The sequence below is a fragment of the Athene noctua genome, chromosome 9, assembly GCF_965140245.1.
Source record: "Athene noctua chromosome 9, bAthNoc1.hap1.1, whole genome shotgun sequence".
Lineage (NCBI taxonomy): Eukaryota > Metazoa > Chordata > Aves > Strigiformes > Strigidae > Athene > Athene noctua.
The window spans coordinates 17,872,139-17,898,173 of record NC_134045.1 but is presented as its reverse complement, the minus strand read 5'-3'; positions in this window follow the sequence as shown (position 1 = coordinate 17,898,173).

The following is a 26,035-nucleotide window of genomic DNA, read 5'->3' as shown; positions in this document are numbered from 1 at the left end:
AGCAGCAACTATTCATCACTGTAAGAAACAGTATCTCTGCTCCTAGTTCAAATTCCAGCAGACTGCCCTGGAAAACTCTTTAGTTCTAACTGAAAACAGGGATTTTCACAAAAGGTATTTAACAAAATACATAAACAGGAAGTTATCAAGATCTTCAAGATCTATGCAGAACATACGAAATGCAAGAACACAGCAAACTGATACATTTACCTGGGAAGATTCTTGCCACATCAACCATATGTCCATAACTTAACGGATAAAAACACCACCTCAAGAAGAGAAAAATTAATCCTGACCTCATCCTCTACTAACTGCCCTTGTTTTCTCCTTTCTTGTGGTCTAAACATATGGTCTTATGACTTTATTTACTTTACTGTTATTTGAAAAGAAATGAAGCCTCTTAAGCTGAGTGTAGAAGAGCACTGAAAGTATCTTTAAAACTTCAGAAGAAGATGACTATGGAAATACAAAATGTCTTGCTCTAAAATTACATTCTGTCACAGAGCTTATATAAACATAGATACGTGTACTATATTTCAAGATTTGAATAAGAACATAATTTAGCTTTTAAAAATAGAAAATATATATTGATAATTTCATATATTATACACATACAGGCGTGTGTAGATCCATAACATGTTCAATGTCTTTTGTCAATACAGGACTGTTTTTTCACTCTATGTTGTTGATCTTTCCGTTAGCATGTTTGAATTCACAAATGAAAACCAAAAGTCAAAGCTGGAACTCTATTCAAGCATTGTCCGCAAGCTTTGTGGTCATTCAATGTAATGTGTACATACAACTAAAGCATATTATTTGCCATTTAGAGTAAAATCATTAGAAGAGGATTCGTCAGCTTTCATAGATTTAATAACCTATCTATAACACATGTTATAAAATTGCACTGGAACGAAACTGGAAAGGAAAATGAGAAGGAAAATAGCTGAGGAAGCTGTTACATCATAGCTTTACTTTTTTATTATTTTTCTGGTTGAATCACAAAATGAAACCAAATGTCTTGGCAAATTTTAAACAGTAAAAAAAATGCTCTGTAAGCTTCACATTTATTTTTGAATGGGAAAGAGCATTCAAGTCCTAAAAACCTCTATAAAATAGAATTCAGGTCTCCGTGGAGCTTTGATTGTATACACGTTTGTCCAGATTCACAATATTTGAATGGCACTTAGCTGTGGTTTTACTGTAAAAACTTAAAAACATTTTTTGTCAACTATGCAGATCTGAGTCACAAGGCACCTTTTCAGAGGTGCTGTTAGGTTGGATTTGTATTGGTTTGCGTTTTTGTTTGTTTGGGATTTTTTTGTAAATACCACATAATCACTAGCTTTTAAATATTAGTAATAGATTACTTCATTTTCCCTTTAGTACAGTTTAGAGATTATAAATTAAACTGATCTATCCCACAGGACTCCTAAAACCTGACAAAAATCTCATTCAGAAGCCCAAGCTCACAAAAGTGACACAGAGATCCTATAGTAGAAGTGAACTTAGTGAAACAGTTTATGAGCCAATTTCCCAACACAAAAGCTGAGAAAATGTTTTAGAGGAATTTTAAACTCCCAGTTCATATTTTAGGCTTAAAATATCCTCTTGAAAGCAGGGGTTAGGGGGAAAGAGAGAAGGAATACTGGTGAGCAAATAATGACTGCCCCTGCTCAAAAATGGAGAAAAGCTGTTGTCTTGGACAGGTTCACATTTACTTGACCGAGTTTGAAATACTCTTTCCCATCTCAAAACATTGATCTGTATCATTTTCCCCCCTCCATTAATGAACTCAATAAAATTAAGAATGACACGGATTGCTATTTCCCTTCCCTCTTTCACTCCATATCCTTGTAATCTGTGCACGTGCATGCATGCACACAGCACAAACTCCCCATCCCCCCTAGTCTTACTCAACACTAGAAAACATTCCAAAATGATGGAGACAGAGTCTGGGATTTTATTTTTAAAAAGTCATTGGAGCCAAGAAATTGCTGAACTCTTTCTGCAGAGGTATTAAATACCAAAAAATCCTAACCAAAAAAAGAAAAAAAAAAATTAATTGTGAAAGCCCACATTTTTTGAGGAAACACTTTAATAAATTCTAGCTACAGTACTGAGGAAAAGTCTTCTTCATTTCTGCAGTAGATGCCTAAGGACAGAGAGAGCTCATATAGGACAAGAGGAAGGACTTTATTTCTGTGTTCAGGAATCAGACCTCTTTTGTGATCTCACTGACAGGGAGCCTCAGCCAGCCATCGACAGATTTATACAAGCAAATTCAAGAAAGTTCTTATGAAATACAGTCACATATGCATTCATTTTTGCCTTATTTTCAGTGATGTGAAAAAAAACCACCAGAACCTTTTATTGCAATGCCTAATGCTATTTCAGATTCACTTTATTATGGGATACTTTATTGCTAGCTTTTCTGTAGTTCAAGATCAGACTAATTATTTGGGATATATCACTACTCAGCCTTTCTACCATCTTTTATTTCTGTTCTGTTTAATGTCTGTTTAATCCTGATTTTAAGTAATCACAAAGGAATGCATCTTTTTTTTTTTTAAATAATCTTTATAAATAGTTTGGATTTGAAAAAACAGAATTATATTGCATTCTGGGAATTAGGATAATTCTAAGAGAAAATTTTCAGTTTAAAATATAACAGTAATTTAAGCTTGTTATTAAAAATTGCTGAGACGGTTGCACTTCAAGTTGTTTCATAAATTAAAGCAAGGCTCACAATTGCAGCGTCTATATCAACCAGATGCTACAGTCATGAGACATAAATATCTGTTGAACAAATCCCAAATCTGTTGTTCAAGCAGGACGCCCCTTCAGCAGAGCATCCTAAGCTCTGTACTGTTTCATGAGCGATTTGTATAGGTTATTACAAACATGAGACATTAAGTGTATAAAATGCCTCATTGGTTTGTTCATCATGATGATACAATTTCCTCTGTGAAGAATCTTCACAAATGAAACCTAGAATTTTACTTTTGCCTTTTTGTAGAAGAAAAAATGAGAGGAGTGAAGCAGGGGGAGAGATGGGGGGCAGAGGACAATACCCCCCAATTCAACAACAACAAACATGTCTTGAAGAGTCACTACATGTAAAGGGCTTTCCAACAAATGTAAGACTTCTTGTTCATTATTCAAATGATATGATGGTCATTGACTATGTCATTTTAGAAATACATATATGCATGTATATAAAAAGAAAATGAATACAAAAGCAGTGGTTTAAAAGGAGGTGCATCAATAAACTATGGTACTGACCTACAATCAATCACAATTTCTTTTTTCCAACCAACTGAATTTTATAAAACCAGCCTACAAAATACACAAAACAAGCTATTAGAAAACTAGAAACTGCTCAGAGATAGACAAGTAACATCCAGCAGGTAGGTAATAAAGCAAAATTAACAGTTTAGTTATAACATACAGCCCAAAATAGCTAAGTCCAGGGCCAAATAGGTTACTTAATATGGCTTAAAAAAAGAAAGAAAAGGTGAGGGGGGAGGGGGAATATGAACTTTGTAAAAAAAAAAAAAATCACACTCAGCAAGTTACATCTTTCTGAGACTTTTCAAGTCAAACTTTCCAATCAATGATTAATCAGCTCCAAGCCAGAGAACTCACCAAACTAAAGCACTATCTAAGATGTGCCAGTCTGGGGATCAGCACTTGCTCAGATGATAAAAATATCTGACACATGAAGCACTGGAAAAATGCCTGAAAATTTGTAATATCCTGACAGACTGCATCTACCTCAACACATCAGAATAAAACTGTAACTACAGTGTAAGTTTCCACGGAACACAAATATTTCCTTTTCCCTTCATTACATACACATGCTCTTTAAATTCTGGGCTTCTCTGTCACCTACAAATCAGTCACAAAACAACTTGGTGGAGACAAGCTGGTGCAGACAACAGCAATTCTAAGCTCCCACCAGCGCATCCCAGAGCTTCAGCTTCGCTAATTCCCTGCCGTCCCAGCCAGGGATTGGGCTCTCTTTCTGATGCAGGATACAGAGGATTCATGAGGGTACTGCTTCCTGATCCGAAGGGAAAATGACCTCATCCTTCTGTGCATGGTGATGTATGTAACTGTCATATTGTCTGTCAAATCCTGGCAATTTCATAGTCTCGACAAGAGACAGAAACGCCTTGCAGGCTTGCCAAATGGCCCTGACACTTACAACTCTTATGAGCACTAATTTGATATTAAAGTTTCAACTAGTTCCATTCTACAGGAAAGGTCATATTTCAAAAACAATTTTATTCTAAATCAGAATGCAATCTGGAAGTGCTGAGGATTTTCTCCTCATCAGCCACCATCCAGGAAACAACAACAACGAAAGGATATGTTGGCCCCAAGAGTTACAAGTCTCACAGCTGGAGCGCTTCACAGAAGTGATTTTGAAGCAGGAACAGAGAAATTGAGACACCTTAGCATCAAGGACACAGCACATCATCCTTCCCATTGGCACAGGACGGGGGTGGAGAGAATTATACACTTGTTAAGCGTATAAAGGTCAAATAAAAATGTGGATTTTAAGACTGCCATTGTACCTGACCTTTGCCACTCATACGAGACTTCAGGAAAGAACATTTTCTATAAAATATGGATATGGCAGGCTTTAAAAAAAGCTTAGCAAAACTCAGTAATATAAGACCAATTATTAAGTATAAATCCAGTAAGAAGAGTGCAGCTTTTTCTCAGAAGAACTGCAGCACACCTGTGATACTCTTGTCTATTCTGCAACACAAGGGACAACTGCAGCTCAGCTAAACACACGTCATCGCACCCGCTGACACCACCACAACTGAGGTAGCAGATTTAGCACTCGTTGGCTAACTAACCACCAGCTACCAGGGGATCACAGGGAACGTGGTGCCACAAGAACTGAATTTCAAGCACTAGCCAAAGCGAACAACTGAAGTTAGTTTGATCACACCTGCAATAGTTATGATCACCCTTCAGTTTTTCTGGTAAATAGAGCCTGAGTGGCACTTAGACCTGCTCTATCCTTACAGTCTTGAAAAATAGATCAAAATGCAAAATTACAATATTCCTAGGCAGCAAACAGTAAATAAACAGAAACAAATCCTCAGAATGACATAGGTGTACAGTGAATACTTACACAAACTAAAGCGTGTTGTACCAGGGAAGTCAGTCACACAAACCTAGTTGTCTAGTCCAGCAACTTTTGCAGGAGAGCCTTGATTATCATTTTCTGTGTCAGCATGTCAATGGAAAGAACTTTCTATTTTCCAATCACTTTTTGAGATTAGCCTTTTTTCTTAGAGTGTTCCACTAATTGTTTTTTCTTCACTTACATCAGCAGGAGACCCAGTTATAGCTCTATCTTCAATTTGCAATAACCTCCTTTTTAAATAGCGTAAGTCACCTTTTCACCTTTTATTACAGAGATAGCATAAAGGTCTGATAGAGAAATAGTGCAAATCCTAAACTCCATTTTTCAGACATAGGATTTTATAATTGTTGGTCACTTTCCTCGATTTAATTTAAATCACATTTACATCCTAATATGACCTAGAAGAAACTAATTCACAGTTATAGTTTTCTGTATGCAGTTTTAGGTTTTGAATATTGTATAAACTACCTCCTATTTTTACCGATTAAAATCTTTTCTTTTCTCCAGAAGTCCCACTGTCACTGAATCTATTGTCACTTGCTGAAAGTAATTTTTTAAAAAAAATAAATAAGTAGGCCATCTATCCTTGGGCATGCCAATTGTTAACCTTGAAAGCTGCTGTATGAGGTTGACTGATATGTATTGGATGCACAGAGATGAACAAACTGGGACAGTATTTAGTTGGAGTAAACTCCCAAGACACTATTAGTTGTGATTTTAAAAAGACAGATCTCACTTCCACCTGGCAAAGGCAATTATGCAATAGAAGCGTAGTTCAACAAAATAAACTGTTCAGACCAGCAATTTACAGAATGACGTGCACTGTGTACTTTAAATGTATTTGAGAAACAACACCAATAAAACAAAAGAAAGTTCTTCTTCATTTCGGGAACCTGAATGACTAGAAAACCATGGAGTTTTCACTTCAAAAGAAAATAATCTTATAATCAGTTAATAGCATAACAAACATTTTTAAATGGCTTATGTAAGTTGAGTCTTTCAGAGACCTGTTAACAATAATTAATATTATTGACAAAGGGGTTTGTAAGCTTTGAAGAAAAATGAGCCTCACTGAACTTCACTCAGCACAAACTCTTTCAACTCAAGATAAAAACCCCACTGTACTCACTAGAGAAAAGGAAGGTTAAAAAGAAATAGGACTGAAATCTTTAAGACGCCAGAGAAACTAGTAGGATAGTGCTGCTATTGCTTTTCAGAGGGTAAATGCTTTGAAATAATGGTAAACACTCAAAGAAGACTAGTAAGGTTGGCACTTCACTGAAGTAAACAGGTTTATACCTACAGATAATTCGGCTCCACAATGGGAGACTCTTTTCTAAAAGCAGTGCATTTTTTTAAAACTAATGATGAAAAGCAGCAAGACATTTCATAGCTAGGATTTAGATTTTCTTAACAAAAGGCAGAAGTAGTCCTAATGGTTCCCCTTTCCACCTTTGAGCTTTTGAGTCTGACTGAATATTCTCAGCTCTTCTGCTAGCAAGTCAAAGTCCAAGATCAAGAGACCTGACAGAAACTGTTCATAGAGCAAAAACTGTTGTCCCAAGCTCTGCATTCCCATCTCTGATGGGCTGGCACCCTTTCTCCAAGTCAGCCTCCGTGCCCCTCAGAAGCACGGAGTGCTTCATGCAGCATGTTCTGCTGCCTCCCCTTCCCTTGGGCCGTCAGACAGTTAACCCTGTCTCTACCTGCTGCAGATCCAAGCAGTATCTTTGTAATTGGATGACATAGCTGCCAAAGCTTTCTTCAAGTTACACTCAGATTCTGTTGCACCTTCATATCCTTAGGAGGGAAGCATAGCAAATTGAAGTCCTTCAAACAGGTCCATGTTTATAGTGACTAGGAAGAGAAAGATAACAGGAAAAAAAAAAAAAAAGTGTCTTAAAACCCAGTTTCTGATTTTATTTTGATCTACTAGGAAACACAACTTAATTCTGGCATTAAAACAGTAGCTCTGAATAAGTATTTAAATGCAGTTTTGAGAGGAAAGCTAATACTTTAAAACAAAACAAAAAAAAAAACCAAAAAGCCAAAATCCACAATAGGAGTGTAATGCACACCATCCAAGCCAAGGATTGAAGAACCCACATGTGCCTCCTGGTTTAGCTGGAAAGAACAAAGCATCAGTCCTGCCACAGCTTCCATTGCAACCTTACACTCAAAATATGTAGTGATGGACCTGGAGGAAGGAAAATAATCCTGCAGACTCTACAAAGAACTTCATCAGAGCCACACCAGGAGTATAACCTATATACACTGAGACTGCTCAAAAGAAAGATTAGTTTATCTCCAATGAGTTTAACATTCTAGAAACCACTTAAAATATTTCAATTTTGTGAACTGCACTTAGGGGAAGGGATGCTTTCTAAGGCACCCTACTCTGTAACAGCTACCTGGATTTTATACTTCTGTTTCAGGCCAAACCATTGGAAAATTCACCAAGGAAAGGTCTTTAAACCACAGATTTCCCTGATCACTGGTGGGCAGCTGTTGTCAACAGTTTCAATGCAACTCAGGTTGATGGAAACAAGTGGTTCAGGCTCACTGCTAACACAGTCAAGCACCAGAGTTCAGGGAACAACTCCTTAATTTTCCTCAGGGGCAGCCAAAACCAGAAGGAACTTCTTAATCAGCTGCTGTATTGCACCTGTTTTCGTGTCTCTGAAGAGCTTTATTTGTATATGCTATAAAAAGATGTTAAATATTATTGGAAATACAGTAACGGGAGTATATAGTTCTCACAGCTGAATTGTCTGTATTGGCTATGGGATCTGAAAGCACTAAACAAGATTTGAGAGCACGGTATATGGGAATCAGTTTCTATGCACAATAAACCAAGATAGATGTTATATTCCAGCCTGAAAAAAAAAAAAAAAAATCATTTTCCCTGCCACTGTCAGTATAATTAATAAATAACACTTACCACATGGTGACATAAAGACAGAAGGGGTCAGCATGAAGAAAGCCATACGAGTGGCAGCTGTATGACAGGGTCTGCCCTCCCATCCTGTGCACACACACCACCATCAAGCAGCAGAAAGAGGAAAAAAACGGTTTCAGGGCTATGATGCCACACTGGTTCACTGGCACAGCACACACATGAGAAACTGCAATAAACATTATAAACCAGGGAAAAATCCTGGCCCACTCCATGCCCTCAGGTGTTCTCAAGGAACCACTGGCCTCACAGGCATCACCCTCCTGATATGGCTACAACTCCACATTAACGCCTGAGCTGATTAGGATCCCAGCTGTTACAGACAGGAAGATTTTCCTTGACAACTTTCCATAGCAGCTTCAGGCAAGACCAGAAACTGTTTTTACTGCCCCTGAAGCCACGAAAAAGCAGTTTAGAGCTAGGGGGTGAAGCAGGTAATACAGCAAACCACCCAGATACCATCCAGAGGAGCAGACAAATTGCACCAGTCTACCCCTCCGCTTTTGTTACAAATGCAAACTAAACTAAAGTATTTGGGTAACTGCAAAATTTGGAGTAGGCTGCATTTTATTTTTGCCAAATTTGATACAAATTGGCAAATACCTTAATCTACCCTTAACTTTTAGTCTTCCAGTGAAATAACTGAGTTTCTAGTCAGAGACATGCTCTAGTTAACACATCCTCCTCTCTTCTACACATTAGTCAAATAATAACCTAATAATAAGCAGGTGTATATGCATTGGGTTACTTATAGGAAATACATTCTAAACAGCACATGTATACAAAATAGACACCATACTACTGGTAACCAGTAAAGGCTCCCTCTTTCCCGAAAGCCTGCATTTATAGAGAAGACATGTCCCTGAGCCATCCCTGTTGCTGTAGTGAGTCGGGACAACAGTGAAATCCTGACAGCACCTTGTTCACAAAAGCTGTGACACAGTTCCTATAACTCTAACGGCAGCTTAGTGCATCTGAAGCAAATAAACTTGGCCATTTGGTAATCATAAACTAGTACTGACCTCCCTAAATTAGTAATAGTATTGTGGTATATGCAATAAATTTATTAAAATAGGTGGAAAATCTGCTGAACCTAAGCAAAGAATTGTCTATGCTGTGGAATCACTGATAGTTATAGATGGGCTACAGAGCCAGGTAAGCTTATGGGGGTTTAATGTGTGAGTAACCTTTCACTTTTATCAAAAGGAAATTTCTGTCCAAGGAATTTTATCCATGAATTTTCCACAGAACTGCTTCTGTGGAAAGCAGAACTGATGTGTCTGTGTTGTATTTTATTTCCAAAGCTCCCTGCACTGTTCCTGTAATTTCAGCTTCTCCTCAGGGGTGCATTTTCTCAGGAGATCTCCCCAGGAGATTTTGGGTTGCATAGCACTCCCATTTTTCCACTTGAGAAATCTGGAAAGAAATGTTTGAGTAAACGCACAGTTTATCATGCTCCATGAATAGCACCCTGGGATACACTGCATGACAGCCTTAATTCACATGGCTCGGTTCCTTACCACATGAAGGTGCCCAGCTATCCCTGCATCGCACAGCACTGCCTGTGCACAGACCACACTTGCCAAGGATGTCTGACAAGCAGCCTTCCAGGAAGAGGGACTTGCTGAAAATCCAGAAACTACCAGCAGGCCAAGTTCTTCTAAATTTTTTTTTCACTTCCTGGGTCAATGGAGCTCCATTATATCCCCAGGCCTTATTTATCAGTCTTCAAAACCACTGTGCTAGGATGTCTGTCTCTTCTTCTGAATGGCCAGCACATCACAAACGGCAGTGTTTGGCAGCAGCTACTGAATGCTGCCAAACACACACGCACGCATGATGTCTAAACAAAAAACCCAGGCCCATAAGGTGAAATCCTAACCATGATGCTGTCATTCTGGTATTCTTTATCTGAGATTTAGCAGGTGTGCAATACTCTATTTGTTGTTTTTTTTAACAGGTGGAAAATATCATCTTGACGTGACAGATTCAATGTAAAACACTCTAATGCTCTATTGCAGTAGTTTATATATCTCAGCGTTCATCACCTAACAATGACATAGAATCGCTTTTTCTATTCTCTGAGCCATAATTCAGTTTGTCAGTTACTGGCAAATATATTTCAGTGTTGCACCCCACAAACATGTAAAAATATCAAATGCATTGTATTGTTAATAATATGGTTGTAAGTCATTCACAGCAATTAAACTTGCGTTACAATTAAATCTCTTCTGACCATAATGATGTTCCTGTTATGCCATTTTATTATTGCACAGTGAAAAGTATAAATAAATGTATGCCCGACAAGAGGATGTAATGAGTTATACTCGCTTGTTTTAAATGCTTTTAAACATTGTCCTTTGGAAATATAAACTTGCATAAAACTATGTGATATAAAGATTTCACACCAAAAAAATACTTAACTTTTTTTCTTTGTTTATATTTATCAATCAATATGCCCCCTGATTTCCAGTTACATTCCAGTACTAGATATTCTATCTAATAGATATTTTGAGCTTTGGCAGGAAATTTTTAACTGTCATTTCCCAGTTGAGAGAATCAATGAAATTATCATACTATCAGAACAGCATATCTGAATTCACACCCTCAGCTAGCAATACTGCTTTGCAAGTATTATTTAACATCCTGTTGGTTTTGTCTTCATAATCTACTTTCTTCTCTTAATATATTATGTTTCCTATGCTAGCAAAAAGCGATAAATAAGTAAAAAACTTAGCCAACAGGATTTTGAGTCTAAAACTCCTTTTCAGGGGATAGAATAAAGAAAACTATTCATTTTACTTAACCTAATACCCAGACTTTCTTTCCAATAGCTCTGGTACTACATACATAGAAATTTCTGGCTAACTTCCATTTGAGAAGGAGACAAGAGTTACTTTTTTTGAGGACCTAATCCTTCTTTTTTTTTTTTTTTTCTTTTTTACTGAAGTTCTAATGCACTTTAACCCCATGTTGTGGAAAGATGAATTCAAACCAAAATAAGCAGAGACAAGGAATACCAGAATGATGGAGGAGCTATTGTAGAAAATAAAACCTTTGACATGCTTAGTCTTAACAAATCAAAGGCTAAGAATGTTATTTATAGAGGTCACTCATATCCGACTGGAAAAGTGAAACCAAACCCTCCAAATACTACACTTTAAAGATGGAGCTGGAGTCAGTTATGAAAGGAGCTAAGATGTTGTGGCTGCTAGTTACTTCCAGAAAAAAGATTTATTGCCCCACAAGGTAGTTCAGTGTTTTTCCCTTGCTATGATAGTGGAGAGCTGAGTGATAAAGTGGTCATGGCAGGTAACGGAGGGGACAGAGCCAGGGTGTAGTTTCAAGGTGAGCTACCTCTGCAGGACAACAGCCAGATGATGTCTTACCACTCAGGTGTAGGCTTTGAACAAAATGTTCTCTTTTTTTCCCTAAATTGCATTAATTACCCAGTCTTGCCTTGCAGGGAACATTAGTTAGTCATTAAAGCACAGTGGTAGGAATCATAAGGTTGGATTCCCTCTTAACACTTTCAAAGCTTTATTCTGGTTTTTTTCTGTCTTCATCTGCACCATTGGAAACAGTATTTTACTGTCTCTCACAAAGGAGCCAGCAGATAACTGATGGATTATTGAAATCACTTTTCTCTGAAAACTCTCCAGGCACCAATCTGCATCTGTAGATGTCTAAACACATTTAAAATCTGGCCTTAAAGTCCTCCAGGTTGATAAAGCATGGCTAGAGAAGTGCTACAGAGGTGAAAAGTATTATCTCAGTTATTAAGTATACATGTTTCCTTGGATACAAGTCAGGCTAAATCACGCTTTTTTTTTTGCTATATGCTAATAGGTTTTTGCAAATTAATTAATGAAGGAATTGGGCATACTAAGAGAATTACTTGAATGATGCCTGAAGGATTACTAGTTTTTAAACTTCATTTGTTTGAAAAATTGAAAGTAGGCACAAAATGTCAGGTTGTGTGTCTGAGTCTTTATATGTACCCAAAAAAAATGTAGGAAAAAACCCTTTTTTTTTGTACAGAAACAAGGAGAGTCACCAGAGAGCTTTTCAGCATTCCATGTTATTCCTGTTGCTAAGGAAACTTTCCTTCATCTGTGCTCAGTAAGGCATCCTCAATAATTTCTCCACAGAAGGATGGCATTACAGATCAGTGTCAGAAAAATCAGCTGACAATTAACCAGAAAACCAGTCACTGCAAAGTTTTAACAGGAGAGTTCCCAATTTCTTTTATAAAACCCAGGATGATTTGTAGTAGGGATGAGCCTCAAGGAACTATAGCAAACCTGTAGGATTACTCTCATCCCAGCAGAATTTCCCTCAAGATGCAATATAGAAATAGACAAGAATCAAATTAATCATTTGGTTTGGATTTTGTTGGTGTTGTCCCATTAGTTTACATCCTGTACATGCTTGATTGTACTTTTTAAAGGGCAAAGCAAAAATATCTCTCTCAAAAACATGTAAGTGTTCTTTACTTTCATCTCTACTTAAGACACCTTAAAGAGAGCAGGAAATAAAGAAGTCATCAAAATCTCTATACTTTGTACTTTCACTATCTCTGTTGCCTGTGTTCATTTTCAATCCATTACACACGCACCACCATGACTTTCAATACCAATACTCACAAAACAAGGTATCACTTGAGAAAAAGAGCAAAATTGTCTCTTATAGAAATAAAAGGTGAGTGTGCTATCTAATTTATGTTGTAAGATTTCTTATTCTTTTCCAGCAAAGGTTTACCTGCTTTCATTACAGAAGTCTTGAAATGCAAGCTAGCAGCTAGCTTTATTATGCCCTTTAATATAGATACAGTATTCTAAAACTATTACATTTCCTGGGGATCTCTGAATCACGATTCTGCCACGTTTCACGATACAGTAAGGAAGGAGATCTGCCACTGCAGTGGGGCTCAGAACTGTCTAGCTGACCTCCTTTCTCTAGCAGCATTTCACCACAGATACATCAAAAAAGAGTGCAAGAAATGGAGCTCGTACAGCTTGACCCTGCTCTGACATACTTTTCAGAAGGCAGCTTCCAGCAATCACTAGTTAGAGAGGATTAAACCTATTGCTTTACCCTGTCCATTTTGTCTAATAGTCACTAATGACCTTATGCTCTGTGCGTTTGTCTAATTGCTTTTTAAAGCCATTTGCACTTTTGCCTAGTGTTAAAATATGTATATTATTGGTCCCAGTAGTGTTGCTCTCATAGAAAATTGTGATACAGGAGACAGTAGACCAAATTTTCATTTGATGTATGCTTATGTATGATAAAAATGAGAAAAAGGAAAGACTATGAGATCCTTTCTCTTTCCTGAAGGAAAGCAGTGGCTGCCTTAAGTTATGCCACTTGTAGTATTCACTTAGAAAATACTATGCCTCCTGAAAGGGAGATGAAACTTGTACGCCTTACCTTCCTATTCCTACTCCATGGTATGTCTCTGATCTATGAGAATTTCTGGTCAGCCTTACACCATCTTTGGCAGAAAATCTATTTCCAGAACAAATTTTTGTTTTCCTCTTTGAAGCCATTTGTTTTGGCATACAATTCCTACCTGTTCCAGAACTGAGATGAATGCGAGTTTCAGCCAAGATATAGTTCACTTCTACCCTTAATCACTCAGTGTAACCCAACAGTATTCATCTTGGCAGATATACAACTCTAATGCATGCAGAACTGGTCTTTCATCTTCAATCTGGATGTAGACTCACCTGAAGCAGCTTCAGAAAAAGGCATACCTTTCCAGTGACGTACTTCCTGAAGAAATTTTACTTCATTTGTGTGAGGGATTTCAATAATATTATTTTCCTGTTCAGACTCCTTTGTTTTCCAGGATCACAAGGTTTCTTCCTTAACAATGTGCAGTCCTCAGTAGGAAGTCTGTGTACATGATTTCAAGCCATAAAATGTTCTTTCTTGTTCCTTCTTCATCTCCTGGATGAGAGCCCATGAAACAACCTGAACATCTCCAGCACCAGCACATGACTTCCTATACTGGCCTGTTGAACGTGACCACAACATTACTTTTCTGGAACCTGCCAAAACAAGTCTTACGCTGTGGTGTATAAAACTATAAGTAATTCCCTCTTTCCAACAAATTGAGAGCCTCAAAGGTATACCATTTCTTTTCAGATGGCTTAGGTTTTGCTCACAAAACCTTAGCTTTCATCTTGGTTAGCAGTGAATCTGAAGGAATGGAAAACACTAAAGTATTGTGGTATGTCTGGAATATGAAAGATACATTCTGTTGCTTCTTTGATGTCTCATGAAAGAAAACTAAAAGAATACAAATGTAATAGCATTAAAACACATTACTAATCCAGCAGGAATGGAGAGGCTTGTGCATTATAAATTTTTGCTCTATACTACTTCAAACTGAATTGTAATATATTGAGGAAACTATCATGAATAATGGGTTTCAAGATGACAATTAATTTTAAACTTTGAGTGAAATATGGATGACAATTTTTTTACCACCATTTTGAGGTGGCAGTTGCTGGTTAGAGAACATAAAGCCAAATAGCATGGTTTTAATATACAGAAAATGGAAGATAATGATGCATGAAATAAATGGAGAAGTATTGAGGAAAATACTGGAAAGTGGAAGTGCAGAAAACAGTCTGACCCACCAGTGAGCCTAGTCCTATTTCTATGGAAATGAGCTCATTACTGCTAATTTTTTATTTTTTTAAGCTCCTAGTTGATTCATGAAGTGCTTTTTGAATTCCGTAAGGGCTTCATGAATCACTGAAAAAAAAACATTTGAACAAAATATCCAGAGTCAAATGATTACCAACTCCCATAGATTAATCAGCTGAGTACTTTATATAACCGACCATGCAGTAGGAGAGCCAGCTTTTCCCCTGGTATCATAAGTCTATAATGTTTCATTCTGCAAAGAAAAGGAATCATGCTTCAGAAATCTAATTCTGGATGGTTGCTCCATCCAAGAGCCTATATTAAATAGGAAAGACATCTTTGATTTTTCCCCCTGCTGTTTCCATGTTTGATCTGTTTTAAAAATCAGCATCATGAGAATTGGTCATAGAATTGCTTCTCGTTCCTCAGAAATACGAGCATCTGTGGTATTCATACAAACGGTGCTTTCACATTTGCAACCAAGTCAGTATTGGCTGTAGGCACTCCTAAGCAGGCAAGGGAAATGCCTGAGGGCCAAAGCACTGGTTCTTCTTAAACCTTCAGGATGCTGAAATAAAAATCAAATAAAGCAATAGATTTAAATAGCAAGTGAGCTGTATTCATTTTATTATATTTTTAAGAATTTTTCATTCTTAAGCAATTTTTAAGAATGTCTATAGATATGAACAGAGTACATGGCTGTGACACCCATATTTTAACTGAACAATGCTGACTGGCTTTATGTGTTACACATACAGCATCCACACTGAACACCTCTTATTAATTCTCTAAACACTTCAAAAAGAATGCCCTTGGCAAATTCTGTGACTCTCTGCTAATTTGTCTCGTACTAATTTTCAAGGTGTGCGTAGGTCACGAGCATTCCCCAACACACACCTTGTAACAATGCACTTGCTAGAAATTACAGAAAATAAATCTAATCCTATTGCATGTAAATACACTGTGTCTCTTTTCCAAAAGCTTCAGATTTTAGAAATAGCTCTATATATACTTCAAACATGACAAATGGAACAGAAAAAAACAGTCCTCATCAGACATGCACAGGCCATGCTGTCCTGCGAATGTGCATTCTTTAAACAGTTATAGGACTCTGCACTATTAATTGCAAACAATGGGTTAACTGACATTTGAAGTGCAGGTATCTGGATTGGATTTAAAAACTATTATCTAGAGATGAATGGACATACACACACCCCATTCTGCAGCTATGGCAGATGTTAGATTATTTTCATTTTAAGACCAACAGAAGGTTGAAAGATAAATTTCATGATAAATTATGTGAGGAATTACACCGGTGTAAATAAGAAAAAATTTGGCATATATGACTCCACTGCATTGGTATGGATTGATACTGATTTAATTTTTATAGAATTCAGAATTAATTTTGGAAGAAAGTTACAAAGTTATAAAGCATTATACTATTCTGTTAATAACATTATTAATAATGCAAAGATGGTGCTTTCACTGTATGTATTCCCATACATTTGGGCAGGATGTGAGACACCAAAGCTGCTTTGTTAAAATACTTCCAAGGTTTCCTTTTCGCATCTTGCTTTTCTACACTTCTCAGGGCACCAGAAGCATAAAGAAATCAGCATTTGAAGAAAAACAAAGACAGAGGATTGATGTGGAAAAGGAAAATATCAAAAGCTATTTCTCTTAGCTGTGAAATCTTATGACAAAGTTGTAGAGGTGAACACAACTTTGGAGTAAAACTTTATGTGCTCTGTTTATGAAGCGCAAAGTGAAGGTCTAAAAGTCTTCCTGTTTCTGAGACCTTACACACCCAGGCTTTTTAATTGCATCTTGATTTTTTACATTATTGATGTCTCATTTAATTTCCTGTTTCCCTCAAGGGAAGGTTATGGTGTAGGATGGAATAAGAATTTATTATTTCAGATTATTTAGGAAAAGATAAATAATAGAAAAAAATATTTTCTCTTTGTTATTCATTTCCACTTATAGTTGGGAATAATGATACTTCCTCCTGTTCAGTTCTTTGAATTCAAGATGATGAAAATCCTATTCAAACAAATTAAAATATAATATTATCATTACAAATTAACAAAGATCAATACTTCCTTAAGGTAGATGCAAAGACCAACAGGTAGTTGCCATTCCAAAATTTAAAGGACAGGCGAAGCACAGTAAAATGATAAAGAACAGAGGTATCTTGTTAGTGCTGCCAATCAGAAATGGGGAAAAAAATTACTTTTTCTTTATTTCAATTATTTATATGGGGTTATCATAACAGAGACTAAGGGGATATAAAGACAAAAAAAAAGTGAAAACTGAAATCAGTGGGAAGAGAGGCAAATTAATCTGGGAACAAGATGGAGAGTTTGAGGTAGAAATATTTTTAAGGAAGGCTGCTGGAAGCAGGAGAAAGTAAGCACAAGAGGGACCATCCAGAAAAAAAAAACCAAAACAAAACCAAGAAGTATTGCTGTTACATCTCAAAGCAGGCTATGCTCTCTATGCCCTCTCTGATAGTTTTCGTTACCCAAAACTATCTTCTTTCAACAGCTGTGTTTCCTAGCTGCAGATAGATAAGCCCATCTCAAGTCAGACTCACCATGGAAGCTCACAAAGTTTTTAAAAAGGTACATGAAATGCTGACTATTTTACATGTTTGTAATTGTATTTAAGCATTTAAAAAATATTGAGCGCATTGTATCACTTCATATCATAAAGATAATGTACGACATGCAAAGTTGAGTTAGAAGTTTGATTTACAGATTGCACAAATGCTATTTGAGTGACAAAGGTTACCTGTCCTTTCCTTACTGAAGTTCTTTGTAAGTTCTTTTGTATACTTTTGTTTTAATGGTAATAATTATGGGATTCAGAATATTCCAGTTATGTAGCTCCATATAACACATAATGCTCGCTCATTACTATGGAAAACAAGATAGTCCAGTTCTGTTGAAGAAATTTCACCACCAGAAGTCTGTCATGGAATCCTACCCAGCACAATACAGGAACCGAAGAACAGGATCCAAGCACTCTTTGCATGGCTATAGCCCTTTTTCCCCCAGAAATTTAAGTAGGTGGACCTTACTCTCTTATTTGCCTGCACTTTTCTACTAGTTTTATATATTAGTTTGCCTTTTTCAACAAACTATAATTCGACAGGATGGGCATCATACTTTTACCATTTTAGTTTCAGTATTTTAAGAAAACTAAAACATAAAAAGGTAGATTAAAAAGCAAATGGTTTTGTTTTTTCTTAGTTTAAAAAAATAAATAATACAGAAATGTGAATGAATCATAATTCTTTGTCTATTTTTCTCTCTAGAATCTGAACAGGAGGGAAGCTCATATGGGAACCCAAGCTTTGGCCAAACAAACTATAGAGCTGGTTGTGACATGAACTGAGACACATTCTCGTTTAGCTCCCAACAGCAGCACTTGGTTTTGCTTGAAGGGGGAATGCAGTTGCCATAACGCAGATGTCCAAACCCAGTTTCCTGATGGCTGCAAGTATTCTCTATTATTATGGTTTACCAATAAACATCTAACTAGCCACACGGCACTATTTTTGCTTATTTAGAGCTACTAGGTGACATTAAGAGACTTGATGCAAACAGAATAAATAGCTTCCTAATACTCCTTTTCTAGGAAAGCAACTGTTTCATGAACACATCATGATTACAGCACATATTGAAAGAGACATGGTGCCTGGATGAAGCAATTGTTGTGTTACAATGTGGTTTGTGCTATAACATAATTGATAGCTCAGTCATCACACGTCTCAGTAAAGAAGCTTTGGTTGCTTCGAAGAATCATTTAAAAAATTGTCCATACTACACTAACATGCCACAAAAATAAAACAATAGAGCTACTTATTCCCACTGTTATTCAGGATAACAATACTTATAGATCCATAAAGAGCAGCTGCAATGCTTGGCCCAACCACAGCATTCAAGTCTACTACATGCTGTACAATACGCCAGAAATTTTATTGAAATAAATATTTACAGAGGTGCCTCAATGGTGTTTCCTTGCTGTGTGTATGCAGCATATTACTCTTCCAGAATCCCATTTTTCCCCCCAGGATAGACACATTCATGTTTACATTTTAAAAAATCATGTAACAATTCATGGCCGGTCAATATAAAACCACCAGAAAAATAGTATTGATCCAAATACACAGCCCTGATAAAGTTAGTGCCCTGAGTGACTACAAAGACTAAGCAAGCCAGTACTCAAGTTGTTTTCCTTGTAACTGTATTGTGCTTTCTCTATCCTCCTTAGGAACCAAAAAAAAATACTGCAGTCAGTCTCTATGTGCTTTCCCTTTGTGGATTAAAAGTATATTTACACTTCTTAAACAAGCATGCTGAATTAAAAGCATTTACTCAAAACCTTTTTTCTGTAATACTGATTAACAGTACTTTCATCTAGAAAATTTTAAACACGTTTTACTTTTCATCACATTAATGTTGACAGACCTCCTTTATCAGTACTTTAATTAACAGCAGGTATGGGAGGCAAAGTGAGTATGACATGCTATTACTTCTGCTTGATTTAAAGTCTGCTTGTGAGACTTTTTCTCAACTCATAGTTGAAACTGTCTTATCTCATACATTCCCTGGATTATTGTTTCATGTAAATGTCATTTTTGCTGTCCAAAACATTAAAAAAACTCACACCAGTGCTCTATAACTACTGTCTCTTTCTGAGAGACATGAGGGAAGCTGTATGCTTTTGATCAAAGACAAGATCCCAACTTCAAAGTAACACCTCATCTGTAAATATATTACACAGTACTCTTACTAAAGAAAGGGGAACTCCTTGATTTCAAATAACCTAAGGCTAATACTGAGGGATTTGCCTGCATTCGCAAAATTTAATTTTACTCCTCTGAATGCTTACAGAAAATTAGACACAAATATTTTAAAGACTCTGACTTCCAGTCTCCTCTTATTTATGCAGGTCTGATAGACTGCAGTGTGATAATTCATTGGAAGAACACCCAGTTTATTGTGGACTGAGAGAAGAACATAGAAACATTATAAATTTCAGAAGCATCAGAGATTTTTTTTAAACCTTTCTTTCTTCCAATGACAGAAAGCAGCAGCTATATGCCTGTGGATGTTCCACCACTAATTTGATTGGGATCTTTTAATATTTTTTTGTATCACCATTGGAGATGTTTCCATTATTTCTTTCATTGCTGCAGTCTAGAAAAGCAAAGCTAAATTCCAGATTATCTTCAATGGCTTCAACCTTTGAAAACATTGGGAGATGACATGAAGAAAGGGAGTGTAGTAGGAAAGGGAGTGTTAGTGATAGGATGAGGGTTAACGGTTTTAAACTGAAAGTGGGTAGATTCAGATGAGATCTAAGGAGGAAATTCTTCCCTGTGCGGGTGGTGAGACAGTGGCAGAGGTTTCCCAGAGCAGCTGTGGCTGCCCCCTCCCTGGCAGGGTTCAAGGCCAGGCTGGACGGGGCTTTGGGCAACCTGGGCTGGTGGAAGGTGTCCCTGCCCAGGGCAGGGGGGTTGACGCTAGGTGATCTTTAAGGTCCCTTCCAACCCAGAACATTCTACCACATTAAGTTATTTCATAATATGCTAATTAGCATGGACCATGGTGGTATCAGATCATATAAATGATATTAACTATTTAAGAGCCAGCTACAATGCTTATATTGGCACATGCAAAGAAACAGCTTTGAGTGGCCACAGGGGGTTCAGTCTTGTCAACTGACAGTATAATCAGCAGTGTGAGTGTGCAGATATCCCTCTCATCTGTATATAGTCAAAAGGAAGCAGCCTAAGACACTGAAATCAATGACACTTTTCACTTTTTTGATCCAGAAGGAAAAAAATAAAAATAAAAAATCCGTTATCTAGTTATGGTTTATAAACCCTATTAATTTCATTACATCTTAAAAAAAAAATCCAGCTATCTGAAAAAAAATCCAAATTTTTAAGGATTTTAAATTTTGATGTTATTTTAAAGTATCCTGTTGTTTTACTAAAACTTCATATGTATCTCAAAGGTAGAAACAAAAACCTTCCATTTACCTGAAGTGAATGTTCAACATGATAGAGAACTGTAGAAGCTGTTATTTCTAATTAGAGACTAAAACCTCTTGAATATTCAAAGCTAATAATAAGCTGAGACAAGTCTTTGTTTCTCCCATATTTACTCTCAAGGTGTGCATCTTCTCATTTTCACAAAACGTATTTGCTGCAGTAAATGCATAGCAAAAAGAGCTCAGAGTTCCTTCTCTGGATTTGAAAAGCATCAGTTCCTCCTAGGTTTCTAAATTAATATTTTCACTACCAAGCAAAGTATATTCCTTAGGCAGAAATTCAGCATTAATGCTCATCATCTCCTTCTCATACCACTTAGAAAAGGTTATCATCAAGGTCAAGAAGGGCACAGCTCTATATATGATCTCCGAGGTGTGCTAGGCTGCACACATCCACACCGCCGTGCTCAGCTGCCCCCACCTCCCATCACACACCCTTAGTACTCTTTAGGAGAGAGGAACTTAGGCCATTCGCTCTCACTATGTCAGCAGTCACGTAATTGCGTGACATTTGGCTGTACAGTAGAAGATGTAGCCAGGAATGTAGAGCCCCAGGATTTCCTAGCCTCTTCACATCACAAGTAAACGCTTGTCTGTGCTACACATGTGTGTCTGAACATGGACTTGGGTCCAAAAAACAAATTTATCCAAGGCAAGAGACCTCAGGAAAATTTGACCCAAATAAGGTAGTTCCCACTCTTTATCAGCACTGCTACTCTAAAGCAAACCTTTCCTCAATGTGAAAATGCAGATCATGTGGCAGCATTCTTGTTAAAGGTCTCCTGGAGACTAACAGCCACAAAACAAGACAACACAACACAAGACAAATGCATTTATATAAAATGTGAACCTACGAAGACGTTCCTAATTTACACAAAACCAGATCAGACACTTTCCAGGACTTGTGCTGTAAAGACCTCACAGTCACTGTTTGTGCCACTAGCACAGAATACGTATCCTTTAATATGCTTGGTTGTATCTCGCCATCTCTGTACTACTGTCTTCCAGCAAAACTCTCACAACTTCTTGACGGGTAAAAAATTAAACATTATGGCAGGCATAAAGGGAATTTGCAGTTTATACAAGCTCAGACTTAACTGAAAAGCTAAAGGCATACCTGGAAACACTTTAAAAATATATAAAATTCATGAATAATTTTCAGTTGCAGCTGAGACATAAATATGTGTAATGAGCATATAACAGACATCTTTCCTCTCCAGCATGGACATATATCTGCTGCCTCACTCCCCCTTGGAAGCAAAGTGATTTAATGTGCTTTGCTTAGCAAGTCACCCTCCAGCAAAATAAATTTGATTTCTGCTGCAATCAAAAGAATTTAAACAAAATCACCTATCAGCAGTCCCTAGGTTCTTTTATTCAAATGTCCATTTCAGTCTTTATTTCTGATATAGAGAAATTAAACAAGGTTTGATTGAGGCAATCTTTATGATTCTCTAAGGATAGGTGTGAAGACTAGTCTTAGAAGGCCACATCTTTCACACACATCATATGTCCCGAGTCTATGGTTATATGCAGCTCTCTCTGAATGAGTCACTTTCCCAGTTATGCTCATTTGCATCTCTCTGTCTTCTAAAAGCAAGGGTCTGGCAAGGAAAGGAAAGACAGGGGACTCTGTGTTCCCTACCACTTTCCCACCATGACCTGCACGTCATAGTCAGAAATTTTCATATGCATCAGTCTCCAAGTAAACAAGGAAAAAGAACAGCAATGTACTATGAAACGCAATCAGCTCTAAAAAGATATTTTCAGTTCTAAGCCTGTAGGTGAAGTTTTAAACAACTGCTTCAGCAGATCTGCAGGCCCAGCCTTGGTGATGATTCAGCAGTAGTGTGGAATTGCAGAGGTGATGGACATTCTTAACTTCCCTTTCCTTGTATTATGGCTCATTGCTTTATGCATCACATAGCGGATGAAAATCATTGCAAAGTACACCTTTTGCTCAACAAAATAAGTTCTTAACCATCCTGCTCACAATATTCAAATCATCAAAAGTAACCTCCTGCTTCTTAGTTTTGTCATATGATTTATTAAACCATGGGATCTGAATATTTTCCTTGAAAGAGAAATTTGAAATCATATTTCTTAATTCTGACATGCAGGATCTGCACACTTATTAATCCAGTGTAATAGTGTCACCTGACCATGATTTTTCGCTAGTCATTAGTGCAGAAAATTGTCTAGAAACCACTGAATGCTTGTACAGAACAAGGCATAATTATCTTCTTCTATTAATACACTACTGTCATAACGTTAAAAATCAAGGATATCTCGAACGATATTTAAGAACAAGCTTTTTTTTCATCTGCATTACTAAACAAATTATTTATTCCACTCTATTCACATAATTTTAAACAGCATTTCTAACAAATTTTAGACAAACGTTGAAAATCTTGTCTCCCATTTGAAACTGTACAACTTTCAAAACTGCCTAAACTTAGTAGCTCCTATCATTATACTTGTTCACAAATTTTCAGGAAATCTCACAACAAGGTGCTCAGAAAATACGGATTCAGCAACTGTTTCACAGCGTCATCTTAATTTCAGCAAATTTACAACTTCAGGATGTACCATCACATATTTTACTACAGAATGAGAGAGACTTCCCTGTCCAGAGGGATCATGTTGTGCAGGTAGCTGGAGGAGGTCAGAGCCCAGCCCTAAAGCCAGGAATTGAATCTGAAATCTTCCACTGGAATTCTCAAGACCTGGTGTCTGACAATGAGTTCAAAATAAGATATTACCATGATCATCAAGGAAATGGGAGCTAAGGCTCTCAGACTTGTAGGATCCTCCATCCACAGAAAAAAAATATCCTCTGAAATCTGAGAAACTCAAGGATCTGCAGAAACTAGAGGCTGAGAAGTCATCTGTGAATGCTGAAACCAGTCCACTCTGTTTCAGTTCAGAAAACTAAAGCTGTGGTAGCTAGGGTTTTGTTTGTATGAGTAGTTGGTTGGTTGGTTTAGTCTAATACCTATTATTCTAAATGTTCCTCCCACAAAACTCTTAACTATTCTAGGTAATTGTGTGAATCATAATGAAAACCTTTCCTAAATTAATTTTCCCCAGAATATATCTACCAAAGTTTGGGATCTCTCCTTCAGAGAGAGACACTATATTGGAAAAATTAGGTCACTGACTTGTTTCCTAATTGAACATTTGAGAATCAGGCTTCCATTGCCTAGGAATTCAATACCAGTCAAGTAATTTTCCCCACCTCTCAAACATCTCATGTTCCATCTCATTGTAACAATGAAATAAGAACGCACCTGACAGTTCCCACAAGTATTCTGCATCTGTTTTCATATAATATTTTACCCCCAATTTGGGTTCAATTTAGCTTAATTGTGCCAAATTATCAGCAGGCCATCTTTTGCTTGAAATCTTTTTCTTCTCTCTACTGTCATTTTTACAGGCAGCTCAGCAGATAATTTTATGCTACTGCAGTCACACAAGGCAGATTCTAATATTGATCTGAATTTTCCCCTTGAATATGATTTGCATTCTTAGCCTGATCTATTTTTTTTTTTCTTCCCATAGAACATGATTTACATTCTTATGTCTGGCTGCTTCATTTTAAAGCCATCTTGAAAAAGTCTTTCTAATCATCCTTCTAAATTCATATGGGAATAACTCTTCCTACCAATGCTTAGGAGAGGAAAATCTCAAATAAATTGATGCTATTCTTGCAGACTATAATGACTGGAAACTGTATTTGTTGATGGAAATTAGAGACTTTTTTATAGCTTACTAATAATCTAGCTCTGGGACAGCTAATTACCAGGGATTGTCATATCTGAATACTGAGGAAGTGCATTCAATCTTCCAACTGGTCTAAATAGGAATAAAACAGCAAGATCAACCAAAGACCATCCTTGTGGCGTTGGTAGTCTCCAGTACAAAAACTTGTTTCACATAAAGCAAAAGAGATACATTTTCCTTGGAATAAACACAGGTAGGTTGGGGAAAATTAATTTCCCTGTAACCGTGGCCTATTTCTACTTACCTTCCCTACCTGTTGCACATTTGTCGGAGGGGGCGTATTCATTCCAGTCTACGAACATGGCCTCACTCCTTTTGGCCTGTTGGACACCCTCCAGACTTGCTTACAAGGCTAGCTCCTCTTTAATGGGACACAGAATTGCACCATTCAGATGACACAATCCATTATATCCAACTATCAAAATGAAGGGGAAACTAATAAAACTGAAGTCCGATCAATTTTGCCCAAACTTAAAAGTACATCTGGGACAAGGATCAGTGAAACTTATGTTCTTCCTAAGTTCATTCACTTATGATCTCATTTTCTAAAAGCACCTATGCTTTTAAATTGTTCTCTTAATAGGAAAAGAAATGTGCCTTCTCAAAATTCTTTCTGTTAGGTCTGAATGACAAAAAATAATTTTACCCTTATTACATTCATTTTTTCCACATACTCTCTATTCACTAGAGTAGTAAATATTATACTTACCATTCTTGAACACAGCTGACATACAACAGTTGTCCAAAAACACTGGAAGAGGAGAAATATGAAACCACATTTCCCTAGCATTTTTTGTAGTAGAAGTGTTGTGTCACACTGGAAAGAAACAACAGAGAGGTTTTGTACTTCACTATTCTATTTGGTTTTAAGTTTATCATTGCAATGCATCATATGGGAAAAGAAAACTGTCACATTTTAGGAAACTCTAGATAGGACAGACTCAGGCATACGCAGGTGTTGAATGCATCATCCAACATTAAACATTTGACTGGATCTTGATTATTTAAAAACTCCCCTAAAATGCCAGCAGAAGAGTTGTAAATATATACTAAAATATCATATTTTACACCATACACAATATTTTCCTGGGCCTGAAAACAGAAGACTGTACTGACAGAGGTTCATGTTGCTTAAGGGTATTACTGGGCAATACACATGTAAGTGACAGGTAAAAACAGGAAAATCTATGGCATATTTCCTGCTTCTATCAACTGGGTACTACTTTTTCCGTGTCATTTGAAGTTCATATTTACATAAAAAACAAAAGATATTAATAAATTCTAATAAGTTCCCCAACTAATTTGAATAATTAATACTCATACAAATGCTCCCAGTGAGCTCAATTCCCCATGCATACCTACCTTTACCCACAAGCAAAAAAGATGGGTGGGCCAGAGAGGAG